General features: G+C 59.0%; 1 protein-coding gene and 1 long non-coding RNA gene across 2 annotated transcripts in view; both read right to left on the reverse strand.

The window, feature by feature from the left end:
• The window catches only part of LOC146593103 (heparan sulfate glucosamine 3-O-sulfotransferase 4-like), a 77,041-nt gene that overhangs the window by 18,358 nt on the left and 45,561 nt on the right, over positions 1-13,122 (reverse strand). The gene's annotated exons all lie outside the window — the stretch shown is intronic.
• LOC146593104 (uncharacterized) lies at positions 11,334-12,026 on the reverse strand. Its single transcript, XR_014896462.1, has 3 exons — positions 11,945-12,026; positions 11,719-11,763; positions 11,334-11,638 (listed from the first exon to the last, which is right to left on the reverse strand). It is a non-coding gene; the product is annotated as an uncharacterized LOC146593104 (long non-coding RNA).

Below are 13,122 nucleotides of genomic sequence, written 5' to 3' on the forward strand. Positions count from 1 at the left end.
GCCCCGCCGGCGCCGGGCCAGGAGCAGCGCGGGACGCGGGGCCGTGGCGGCCACGAGCGGTGTCTGCGTTGCTCATCACGAGCGCTACCGCTCCCTCCCGCAGCCAAGGCTGAGCAGGACGTGAGGCCACAGCTGCCACTGCACCAAGGGAGGWGGACAGGCCAGGACAGCAGCACTGCTCATCCAGCAGCAATGCAAAACTGGTTATCTCAAGCTGTTTAGAGGCAAGGATTAAAAATAAATCTCCCCGAGTTGAATATTCTGCCAGTCAGCTCCTTTTTGTAGGTGGAATCTATTAAAAAATTAACTTTCTGCTAAAATGCTACAGTATTTTTGACATTTAACAGCTTGCTTCAAGCAAAGAAGTGCAATAAATACACGGGAGAGCTAATTGGCTCCAGTACACCCAACATCCGGCCCTTCATGAATAAGTAATGCAGTGCCAGCGCACTGATGGCTGGAGCAGACCCATGAAAGCCTCTTCCTGATCAATGATGCATCTGCTCCAGCCTCTCATGTTAGTGCAGCGTAACGGGGAAGTTCCCATCACAATCCAACCAAACAACAAAACCAGCTGCAAATTGAATCTTTAGACCAGYGCAGGAGGGGCTCATGCTGTAATTTCATCTTACTGAAGTCTGCGCTTGGAGATACTTAGTTTGCTGCAAGATGGAGAAAAAACTGCTTGGCAATGTATTCTTCTCAATAAAAATTAATGCTTTAACAAGAAGCCAAATAGCTACAGCTAATGTACTTCTGAATGAGATCTAAATTTTATTCATAAGCATCAGTGTCAGGACTAAAATAACATTTTTATGGACACTATGAGCATAAACAGCTCTGCTGATTCAAAAACAGAAACTGCACTTCTGAATGAATCAACTCATTCATTTGGAACAAAAGCATCGTTTCAAATACACGCCTCAAATAAAAGAGAAAGCCAGAGACAATATTCTTCTTGTGAGCCTGCTTCCAAGAAATGCACTGCAGAAGGGAAAGGAGAGGAGTTCCTGGCAAGGGGTGGCAGTCGGGAGTCCCAGGAACGTGCTGGTGGAGAAGAGAGCGCTCAGATGCTGTCTGGGACATGGCTTGACTGGGGCAGGGGCAGGTCCCATCTTCTGAACCATCTACATGCGGGAGGGAAGCACAGGTGGGACAGAGGGACGTTTGGGACTTGCTGCCTCTAGTGCATGGTGAACTGGCCTTCAGACATTTTGTGGTGGATTGCACCACCTTCAGAGGGTTTTCTGGACTCCCAAGCACCAGGTGTTGAGAAACCTGAAGAAATTAGAAGAAAATCTTCTCAGGGCAGTGGACATCGCTCCATGCTGTGCAGGAAGATGCACAGAGCCTGTGAGCGTGTCCTTCCTTGCGGGTTTGCCCAGCAGGGACAGCAAACCTGAGCAGCCAACTGCACGGGATGGCAGCAGCTGCACTAGACGCGTCTGCAGAGAAACAATACACAAGCGATGGCTCCATCTCTTGCCGGCGTTTCTAGTCACCGCCAGCCCCGGCTCTTCCTGCTCCGCTCTGCCCGTGCGGGGTCTTGCACCTCCCCGAGCCCCGCACTGCTGGGCCAGCTCCCCACAGCCGCGGGCTCAGCACCGGCGCCCGCTGCCGCGGCTCAGCTCGCCTTGGCTCGGCTCAGGCTTCTCGGCGCCCAGAGGTGCTCTGACGGGTGCTGGTCTGTGACACCTCGCACGAAGGACGTTCCAGAAGCTCCATTTGGATTTTGATGTGGACGTTGGTAACGTACAGACAGCCGTTTCTGTACCAGCAAGGCAGTTACAAGTGCTTCAAAGGCACAAGTTAAAAACAGCCATAAACTGGAAAATGTGGAGAGCCTTATAGCTAACAGCTACCTGACACAAGATTTGCAGAAAAAYGCATCTTGGAGAGCACGCTCGTTATAGATGGAAAAGTCAGGCAGATGCCAGAGAACACTCTGGCATAAGGAAAAGCTCACAGACTTGTACGACAGGGCAAGAAAATRACAATATTCTGGACCAGCGGAAATTCTGCGCTTCAGACCCCGAGAGCGCGAGCTGCAGGAGGCAGCAGCCCCGCGGAGCGACGGCGGCGAGCGCCCGCAGGACGCACCGCGGCGCGCGACACCAGCAGCGGTTCGGCTGCGAGGGACGCGGGACCAGGGGCTCATTGGAGAAGCCCCGGCCGGGCGTCTGCAGCCCGCTCTCCCCGGCGCAGCTCGCGCGCGCCGAGCGCCCCTCCGGAGACGGCTCCTGCCCGCCGCCAGCCACGGCCGCCTCCGCCGAACGGCCGCGAGCCCGAGCGGAGCGAGCTCAGTCCCTCGGCGCCGCAGCGCTGCACGGCACGGCACGGCACGGCACGGCACACCGTACGTGCAGCCACTGCCGCGTCCTGGAGGACCCCAGAGCACGGCCAGAACTGTGTCAAAAAATACACGGCACGTTCAGGGAAATCGGAAGTTCTGACAACAGCCTGCTCCACAGGCGCCTCCCAGCAGCTCCCAGTGCCTCCCGGCAGCTCCCAGTGCCTCCCAGTGCTCCTATCAGAGCCAGCCAGCCAGCCCCAGCCCCCACCTTTGTGCTGCTCCTGGTTTCATGGACCTGCCAGGCTCAGCCGTGCGCTACCCTATGACTAATTCGCTAAGTAGTCCAGCTGCTAATAAAACTTTAACAGGTGCTGGACAGTTTGCTTAATTTACAAGGCCGATTAGGGACCACGCAAGAGGCAAATCATCGGCTCCCAGCACTCTCCTCCTGTAGAGAGGACCGAGCAATTGGAGTTAATATCCAAATATCAGAGACAAAGCGATTCCCATCCAGGTGCAAACCGCTGGGGCACCCAGCTGAGATGGGTCTGGAGGGGCAACTTGGCACTGGGCAGCCCCCGAATTTCCCGATCAGCTCGGAGGTGCTCGGGGCCGGTCGTCCCTTCGCGCGGAGGGCTGGCCCATGCCGCTACCGCTGCTGAATTTCCTGCAACGGGGGTAATATATCTGCAGCCACAAATGAAAGATCAATATTTATTTAACACACACACTACCCTTTAGAGGCCCTTAATTGTAAATTAATCATCATTAACTGACAGTAATTGAACAGGCTGAAGGCTCCAGTCACGGCTTTCCCCGGCAGCAGGGACCCGGAGCAGCTGCAGCCGTGGAGGGTAGCAGGGTCGGGGACGGGACGGGTGGCAGGAGGCACCGCGGCCCCYGTGCTGCCGCCGCTGCCGCGGGGAGCAGGGATACTCCGGCGGTGGCTGCGGCTGCTCCGTGGTCGAAGCTGTAAAACGCCCCTGCGCCGCTGCCCGCACAGAGCTGCAGGCTGGAGGACTTCTCCCGGGATAAAAGCGGCCCCAGAGGCTTTGGCATGGCACGTCTGGGCTTTAACCCCGCTCCCCTGTGCGAGATGGCCATCCCTTGGAGACCTTGGTCATAGCACCCCCGGGACATGGAGACCCTCATCGCAGTGTCCACTGGGTCACGGAGACCCTTGTTGTGGTGTCCCTAGGGACACAGAGACCCTCRTCACAGTGTCCCTGGGGTCACGGAGACCCTCGTCTTGGTGTTCCTGGGGATGCCCCTGCCCCATGCTCCAGTGTGGTGGCTGGCACCAGGTCCTCGTGCCAACCCAACCATCCTGGGGCAGGGAAGAGCTTGGTCACATCCCTGGAGTTTCACCTCTTCAAGGAAGTAGCAGCGATATCAGTAAATAGCACAGAAGTGTGAGGAGCGGTGAACGTCGGGCTGCAGAGGTCCCACTAGGAAAGGCTGCGTCCTCCAAACCACGCAGAGCCCCACGCGTCCCGCAGGCCACGCTGCCCCAGCACAGAGCGGCACGGAGCCGCGCACGGCGGGCGCTACGCGCGGCTTTCGCTACCGTGCACCCCCTGGATCGCACGTTGCAGTCCCAGGGGCAACAGTCCCTTCGGTTATGTGCCTCCATTTAGCTTCGCCTGAAGAATATTAGCAGTTTAGCCCATGCCAGACTCCTGCTAAATCCTAGGGCCCAGGAGATAAGCTGGGACACAAAGTGATTTATGACTGAGTTAAGAAATTGAGCCCTCCACGCACAGCGGAGCAACCCGGCTGCTGCCACAAGTGCCGAGGGCTGGGCACGGCGCTCGCTCGGGTCCTCGCTGCCGTAAGCTGGGCGATCTCAGCGCTTTGCAGTAATGCAGGATTCCCATTCCTGGGATTCCCAYGGTGCCTGACACTGTCATTCCTGGAGAAAAATGCACCACGTACAGACGAAGCCTTTCCACGTGCCCCCTCTAGGGGGGAAACCTGCTTTCTGGGGCTCGGGGAAGATCTGCAGCGGAACAGCTTCTGCAAAGCACTGCGCTAAGGGCAATTCCCAGAAGTGCCGCAACGGAGACAGAGGCGACGTCCCACTCGCGTTTGCCAGCAGCGGAAAGCGGGCGGAAGGCAGCCAGCCCGCGGCCTCTCCGCAGGGACGCCCGCGAGAGCGGCCGCGCGGGCGATCCCCGCTCCCTCCTACGGCTTCGGCGAGGACGTCCCGCGCACGGCAGGCCGCGGCGGGGCACGGGCAGAGCGCTCATCCGCAGGCTGCCCCAACGGTCGGGATGCTTGTAAAGCGCATTTCTGGGCTGGACTCCACTGTGCAGCTGTCCAGGAAAAGGTGACGTTCCCCGTCASAGCCTTCACTGAGCAACTGGTCTAGAGCTGGCCAAGTCCTGCAGTCAGGCAGTGGGGACTCAGTCAACACCAGTTTTTGCCTTATTTTCCCTAAAAAGATGTGCTTTTCCCCCAGCTTCTCTTTCGGATTGCTTTGTGAGAAGGGGAGCAGAAGCAGCAGAGGGTCAGTAAGACCCAGATCTGCTGCTTACACGTTCTGGAAGCTGCTGACGATGGCAAGATCTCTGCACCCAGGGTCTTTGCCGTAGCTTTTGCAACAGCGGTATCAGCCTGTGAAATTTTCGTGGGGCAGAATCTGGACCAAAATTGCAGAGGTCTGAGAAGAGAGACACGCTAGAAGCGAAGGGGCTGCCCCAGGAGGCAGGGCGCACGGCCCCGCTGGCGCCGGCCGGGGAGCAGCCCCGCGCCGCAGGCGGCTGCACCACCCGCTGCTTGCAGCAGGCAGGGCCTGCAGCGGGCTCCAAGCCCACAGGGCTGCTTTTCCCTCGGGAGTGAGAAGCTGCTGTTTGTTTCCTTTCAGCTGTCACAGAAACACAAAATAGGAACAAATGCCAGTTCCTCCTCCTCTGGCACGGAGGTAAATCAGCTGTGAGCCTGCCTGCGGGCTCGGGGCAGCGCAGCACAGCCTCGCGAGGCGAGCGTGAGGTGCGYGCTCCCCGGCAGAAGTGCTGCTTTGGAGACTGACTTGCTCACCAGAGGACTTCGAGATACTCCCACGTGCGCCTTGTTCTGGGGGCTTAGGGCAGCTCTGCCCTGCACTTCTGCTGTTGCGGTGATTTAGCAACAAAACACCCCAGGGTGGCGAGTGCAGGAGAGTGCAGCTGATCCCCAGGGCCGGCAGGCCACGCAGATGAGCTGGCAGAAAGAAATGCAAATTCCCTTTCTATAAGGACAACAGTGGCATGAACGCTGACTTTATTAAAATGCAGAATTATTTCAGGTCCCTTTGTTTAGCTCAGAGCCTGGAGGTAATTTATGCACAAGGACGGAGCAGCAAGGGCTGTGCCGAGCTGCCTGGTGCCAGCATTTCTTGGCTTGCRCTCTTGGTGCAAGGGCTTTCCAGCTCTGGCAGGAAGGGCTCTGGGAAGGCTACGCTCTCCCCGGTCTGCTCTTGCTGAAGAAGTTTTCCTGTCCCCATAGCCCCTCTCTGCAGCTCCTGAGCCTTTAACATAGAGGTTAATTAAGTGCTCACTTATCAAGCCGGCTGGCTGTGCCGCTCCGCTGCGCCCTTCCCTTCCAGTCTGCCCTTCCTCCTGCTGCCCAGAGAGCAGCGCCCTGACTGCACGCAGGACCGTGGCACCGCTCCTCGGGAGACACCATCTCTGACTGCTGATGCACGGCATCCCTTCGCTCCAGCCTCCAGCCTCCCTCGGAAAAGGGGTTGGAGCCGGCTAGGGAAAGAGGTTTAAGTCATGGCAAAATGAGCAGATCCATCCTCTCCCGTCCCCTCCGGGCTGCTGCCTCCCAGTGCCGCAGGGTGCAAGCTGCCCCTCTTCTCACATACGAAGCACAAATGTGCCGACAACTACAGCCACCTGAATCTCACAGAATCATAGAATCAGTAAGGTTGGAAGGGACCTCTGGAGATCATCTAGTCCAACCCCCGCTCAGCAGGGTCACCCAGAGCGTGTTAGACAGGGTTGCATCCAGGCAGACCGTGAACATCTCCAGAGAAGGAGACTCCACCACCTCTCTGGGCAACCTGCTCCAGTGCTCCGACACTCTCGCAGGGAAGAAATTCCCCCTCACGGTCAGGCAGAACTTCCCGTGCTTCAGTTTCTGCCCATGGCCTCTTGTCCTGTCACACGGGGAAACTGAAAAGAGTTTGTCCCCGTCCCCTTGACACCCTCCCTTCAGGTACTTGTACACATTGATMAGRTCCCCCCTCAGTCTTCTCTTCCCCAGGCTAAAGAGGCCCAGCTCTCGCAGCCGTTCCTCGTAGGGCAGGTGCTCCAGCCCTCTGATCATCTTTGTAGCCCTACGCTGGACTCTCTCCAGTAGCTCCATGTCTCTTGCACTGGGGAGCCCAGAACTGGACGCAGTACTCGAGATGAGGCCTCACCAGGGCTGAGTAGAGGGGCAGGATCACCTCCCTGCTGGGGAGATGCCCTCGACCTGCTAGCAACAGCCTTTCCAATGCAGCCCAGGATACTATTGGCTTTCTTGGCCACAAGGGCACGTTGCTGGCTCATGTGCATCGCTGCTGGATGCGGTCCAGGTGTCTTCAGGCTAGGAAGCTCATGGACTTTGCAGCTCATGAATTTTGCTCAATCCTGGCAATGTGAGACACTGCAAGCTCTCAGCGAAATCTGGGGCTTCGTTGCCTCTTCTGCTGCTTTGGCCTTTATACTGAAGTGAAGCTAGTAAGAGTTGGCAGAAGAAATGCCAGAATCTGGCACAGAGATGACAGTTAGTTTCCCATGATGAAATATTAAAATTCAGAGGGAGATGGCCAAGCAATTCATTCCCTGAAGTCAGAGCCACAGTCGCTCAAAGTAAATGTTGTTTTCCACAGGATGCAGCTGACCTCGTCCCTGGAAAGGGACCTGGAGAGCATAAAAAGGGGAGTTTCCACAAGCCACATGAGATGGACAGATGTGGCAGGAAGGGAAATGCTGCCTGGGCTCTCTTTCTATCCCAGGGAATGGGAGATGCACACTTGGAGCACACCAGGACACGAGGACGGAGGCAGCAGCGGGATGCTGCTGGAGCTGTGAAATGGGAACATTCATTCCTGGGTCCGGGAATGTGGGACCCGAACAGGATGCCCRGCAGAGCCTTTCCAGCAGGGGATCTTAGCAGAGTTTTGCCTCTGGGCATTAAAAACTCTCTCTACTTCATATCTGAATGAATGTAATTGCTGAGGCAAATAAGGTCTCCTGGAAATGGTTGACAGGGAGGGTTATTGAGAGGAAATCTTGCGTCAGGTTGTGTGCTCTTGTTTTGAGGAGTTTAAACATGTCCAAGATCATGCTAGACTAAATCCTTGACTGCCACTGCCACCCAGGAAGTCTCAGCTGGGCTGATTTGCATTTTCATCTGCATACTAATGCTAATAATCAGCAAGAAAACATTCACAGCCCATTGGTCCAAATGCAAACATCTGCAATGAAAAGTGAACGCGGGAGGAAGCGTCCCGCCTCTGCAGTGTCCCAGAGGAGAGCTCACCGGTGCCGCTGCTCGCGCGATTTGCCATATCGGGATTGACAGAACACGAGCACATCCCCAGATCTGCTCATTGGCATTGGGATGCACGCTGCTGGGGCTGTTTTGAGAGCGGTACAGTGTGTTTGACACAAAGTCTAGCTTCACTGAGCCGAGTTTATTATCTGAGAAAAGCTAATACACCCYGGTGCCACAGACAGAGCAGGAGGCCTACTATAAACAAGAGAAGGAGCAGGTGAATAAATCTAGGACTTCTGCTTTCATGCAAGTGGGTTGCAGATTTAGGCTGGAGCATACGAATGGTGCTCTCTGCGTGACGCCGGGGTGTAAATTACCCCGCGCCACTGCATGCATTGATCACTGGCCCATCACAGCAGCTGGTAAGGAGCTGCAGGCCTGCAAGAGTCAGAAGGAGAAATAAGGATGCCATAAACGTACGCGATCGAGAGGGTGAGAACTAGCCGCCCCTCTGAGGGGAAGGAGCCTGTTCCGAGGTGGGTGCTTTGGACGCAGCTCAGCTGAACCTGCCTTTCAGCACCGCGGCTCCCCTCCCCGCCGCGGCACGACGACAGGATGCAGCCCGCCTGTGCCGTGGGAGTGCGCGCTTCCGCGGCGCAGCCCGCGCCGGCAGCACACGGCGCGCCGAGCGAGCGCCAGCGGAGCGCGGCAGCGTGCCAGCAGCGCCGGCACGCCGGGGAGCGCCGGGCTCCGCCGCCGCCGCCACCGCGCAGCCCGCCGGCGGAGCCAAGGGAGCAACCTGCACACGGATCACCGGGGCCGGGCGACGACCAGGCATTCAAAGACATCACTTAGCTTCTGCAAACGCTCTGCTTTGCTAAACCTCCTCGCTTTCAGTTTCTCTGTATTTTGATCTCTTCGCTGCTGCCAGTTACTATGCAAAATACTCATGTTAATTCCCAAGTCCGTTAACAAACAGCCAATAAAATCTCCTGCACGTGCCAAGTGAAGGAGGGCTTGGCACCACGAGCAAGTGCATTTCGGACCCTCCGAGAGGGCTTCACCGCGGTGCCRGGGGAGCAGGATGGGAAGGGAGTGGGAGGAAGCCTTGAAGCTGCACGAAAGGAACCGGGTCACAGGCTCAGCAGAGGTCCGTTCCGAGCAACGACCGGCTGCGCTCAAACTGGGCAAGTGCCGTGATGTGCCCCCGGGACTGCCCGCCCCCAATGCGTCCCCTGCCCCAGCTCGCTGTCTCCCAGCCGAGAGGGGCACCAGTCCCACCGTGCTGCTGCGTGCCACCGCTGGATGCAACTGAGCCCTGGCACAGGTTGCCCAGAGAGGTTGTGGAGTCTCCTCCTCTGGAGATATTCAAAGCCCGCCTGAGTGCAACCCTGTCTACCATGCTCTAGGTGACCCTGCWGAGCAGGGAGGTTGGACTAGATGATCTCCAGAGGTCCCTTCCAACCTCACCCACTCTGAAGCAGAACCACCCGAACATCCCGGGCGCTCGGGGGAAAGGACGCGTCCCGGCTCGGCAGCGCCGGGGGCCGACGTGGCTCCGCTGCCCCGCTGATACCGCTGCTCCGTGCGCTGTCCTGCATGGCTGCTGCCGGCTTTGCCAGCCCCACGGGGACTGTTCGCGTGGCTGGGAAAGATAAATCTTGACACCGGCGCAGCCCTTCCAGCAAGGCCACTATTGCTGTTTGGTCCTGCCCCGGGAGGCTCTGCCTGCGGAGCGCTCGGCTGCCGTGCCCTCCGGCTGCTGCGCTCAGCAYGGGACAAAGCTGCTGCCCGTTCAACGTTCATGGCAGCACGGGTGGTATTCCCGTTAGCTGCTTCTGGGTCCTCTGACAGGCCGCAAATGCCTTCCTATAAGAAATTACAGCTAATGCAAGGGGCCKCTTTCCCGGCTCCGGCTGGGGATGCAGTGCTCGGGTCGGTGCAGCCGCGGTCTGCAGGCCTGCAGTGCACGGCGCAGCTCGCTGCCTCCAAACAGCCCGCGGGGACAGAGGCACCGGCAGCCCTGCTGGTGGATTTGCTGCAGGATTTGCGGTGCTGCTCTGCAGCTCGCAGGCGGGACACCTGCCCCGTGCACGACGAAGCTCCAGGGCAGAGGAGCCTCCGAGCATCGACTCATCCAGCCACCCGGCACCACGGACGACYGCAGCCTCGCGCTGCGCAGGCTCCTTCCAGCCCGAACGCCTCTGCAGTTCGGAAGCGCTCGCTGGCTGGAGGCCGGCCGTGACGGATGGGGACGGCGGCTGCCCCGGGCGATCTCACACYCATGTGGAGACAACTCTCCTTCCAGGTGGAGAAGGAAAGGCCATAATCCACCCTAGCTGCTGCTGCGATTTCGTATCCGCCACGCCAGCGGCTCCCTGCTGCCTGCGGGCGATCCGGGCCGGCTCGGTAAGCGGCGCGGGGCAGCGTGAGGAGCGGGGGCACCGGCGGGCCCCCGCTCCCGCGGACGTCGCGCCCGACCCTCGGCAGTGCCCTCCTCCGGGCGAGCGCCGCGCGGTCGCCTGCCAACCTGCGCGCTCCCGCGCCTTAGCTGGTGGCGCGGTCAGAAACGGCGCGGTCAGAAACGGCGCGCTCAGCCGTTCCGCATCCCAGTGCGTCTGCTTACGGCGTCCGTCACACCTCCCCAGGGGCCAAACCGCAACCGCGCGGCGGCTGCGCGCGGCGGGAGCCGGGGAAACGGTGCGTGCAAGGCGAAACGGCGTCTGGGGAGCAGCGCCCGGGCGCCGGCACAGTCGCGGGCCGGGGGGCCGAACCAGGCCGTGCAGACTGCCAGACTTCAGGACATGCCAGGGCCACAAAGCAGCAGTGAACAACCATTTTGATACAGTGGAGAAATTGTAAAATTCCCATTTTGCAGTAGAAGAAAAATGTTCCTGCGTTTGCTTATGTATCCCTGTACACCCCTGTCTCCAGTGAGAGAGCACAGCCCAGCAGCCTGCTGTTGCTAGAAGATGCACGTGGTGAGAAGGTGCAGGAAGGAGCACGTTCCGGTTCAGAAGGAGCCTCCTCCTGCTCCCTCTTCCTCTGCACCCCGGCTTTGCAGCGCTGACCCGGCAGCTCCGCTGCTGCACCCTTGCTTTAGCCATCGGCAGCCAAGAGGGAGCCCCGCAGAGCCCAGGCAACGGGACCTGCTGTGCACCGGTTTGCTCCGAGTCCCCAGTTAATCCTGTTGCCTCCAAAGGATATCCAGACAACGGCTGTCCTGACGGGCCCGCGTCCACGCTTCAGCTGAAGCTCCCCAAGCCCTAGAGCTGCAGCGTCAGCGGAGGAGCCTCGTAAGCACAGCTTCACACAACGGTCCTACGCTGAGAAGCAATAACCTGTGGCAGAGGCAGAGCCTCTGCGAAAAGCCTCTGCACGCCCTTCTGTTTGCAAAGGATCCAAACCTTTGCAGCCCAGCTATCAGCTATGCCTCCTACACATCTCTGGTCTATTTACAGACATAAATCCTCAGCGTATCGCAAGAAAATGTTCCGCTTTGCCAGCCTGATTTGTAAACCACTTTACAGTAGCCCACAGCTTTGGTACAGACGTTTTTTTTATGTGGCACCATTTGCGCTTCTGAAGTTAAGCCCGAGTCAGCAGCTCCCGTACGAACCCCGCTTCAGGGCCTCCTGCGCAAACACAACGCGCTCAGCACGCGCTCAGGAGCGACGAGCGTCGTGCCAGGGCACGCAGGAAGCGTCCCGAGAAGATCCACGCCGCGGAGGGCTCTCTGCATCCCGCCGCGCTCCCAGACCTTCAGACGGGCTCCGCGGCCCCTTCCCCGGCCCGTCGCCGCTGCAGCTCTGGGCATCGCCGCGTGGTCCCGGGGCCGCGCGGCCGTGCAGCGGGGAACCTCGAGGCGCCGCCGCCCTGCAGAGGCCTCGGAAACAGCAGCTTCGGGAAAGCCGACTAGCTCGATGTCAATTAGCTCCACTGAAGAAGGTAATTACCGTATCGCTTACRGTACTCCTGGAGGAGGCAAACACCGCTCCTCGCTGGCACGTCACGCGTTACTCCCCGCGCTGGACGCCCAGCCCGGCCCCGCGCTCGGCCCACGGCGACGGCCAGCGCGGCTCGTTTCGGTCCGGCTGCGCCCAGCGCCCTGCGCCGGCGCTATCTCCCGGCAGCTCGGATTTCTGTAACAGGAAAGAGTGAAAATCAGAGCTCCTCACTCACTGCCGGCTCCTCTCCACGGCGCCGGCCTGGCTCGAGCCTGGCTGCGCCGCAGGGGGGTCCGGCCGGGCGCGGGTCTCCCGCGCCCCGCAGACCCGGCAGGAGGGGGTGCGCCGCGCCGCACGGCGCAGGCCTGGACCGCGGGGACGCCCAGCCTCCGAGCAACCTCTCCCTAAGGGCGCCCTGCGCTGCGGCGTGCGTGGCGAAGCAGTGTATCACCGGCATGCCGGGACAGAAAATCTCCATTAAAAAATCTCCATAAAAAATAAAATTAAACAGTTCCACTGTAATCCTATTAATGCATCTCCACACAAGTCGGTATCTCCTGAAGAACACTTCCCATTAAAGAAATCAATTTAGTATTCGACTTTCTTCCTATGGTGCACATTGAAGTGGGATTTGACAATGATGGAAAACAGATTTGTGTTAAATACTGCCAATAATGTCTCGTAGCTCAAGGTTACGGCTCCTTGTGAGCGACAGCTGCTCGTAATCCAACGCTTTGAAAATACTGCTCTCCACTATCAATTATCCGGAGTTATTAGGCTTTAAAACAAACGGCACATCCAGACTTTGGGCCACATGTTTATTTTAGTCTTTCCTGCGATTGCTTTGCCCCGTCCCAGGTTTCTGAGGTGGCTTTGCAAACCCTGGTGAAGCGCGGGGCTGCCCGCAGCACGCCCGGGCCCGTCTCTGGCTGAAGACGCCAATGGCTTTGGAAACCCGCTCCTGGGTGGCACGGCACGGCACAGCATGATATGGCATGGCACGGCACGGCACGGCATGGCACAGCACAGCATGGAATAGCACAGCATGACATGGCATGGCACAGCATGGCATAGCACTGTGCGGCACGGCAGTGCACAGCATGGCATGGCATGGCACTGAGCGGCACGGCACAGCATGGCATGGCACAGCACGGCACGGCATGGCACTGTGCAGCACGGCACAGCACGGAACAACAAACAGAAATGAAACCGAACATTAACGGAGCCTTTTCAGCCTCACTTAGGAAAGCGGCATCGCGAGGACGTCGCAAGACCTTTCCGCCCGTCTTTTTATTCCGAGGCTGCTCGCGCGCCAGCTGAGCCAGCGACTCGCCCGGCCGCGGCAATGCGCTGGCGGGGCACGAAGCGGCGGGGGGCACGAAGCGGCGGGGGGCACGAAGCGGCGGGGGGCAC

This window comes from Rhea americana, unplaced genomic scaffold, assembly GCF_003343005.1.
Source record: "Rhea americana isolate MKP2758 unplaced genomic scaffold, rheAme1 scaffold_305, whole genome shotgun sequence".
In the NCBI taxonomy this organism is placed as follows: domain Eukaryota; kingdom Metazoa; phylum Chordata; class Aves; order Rheiformes; family Rheidae; genus Rhea; species Rhea americana.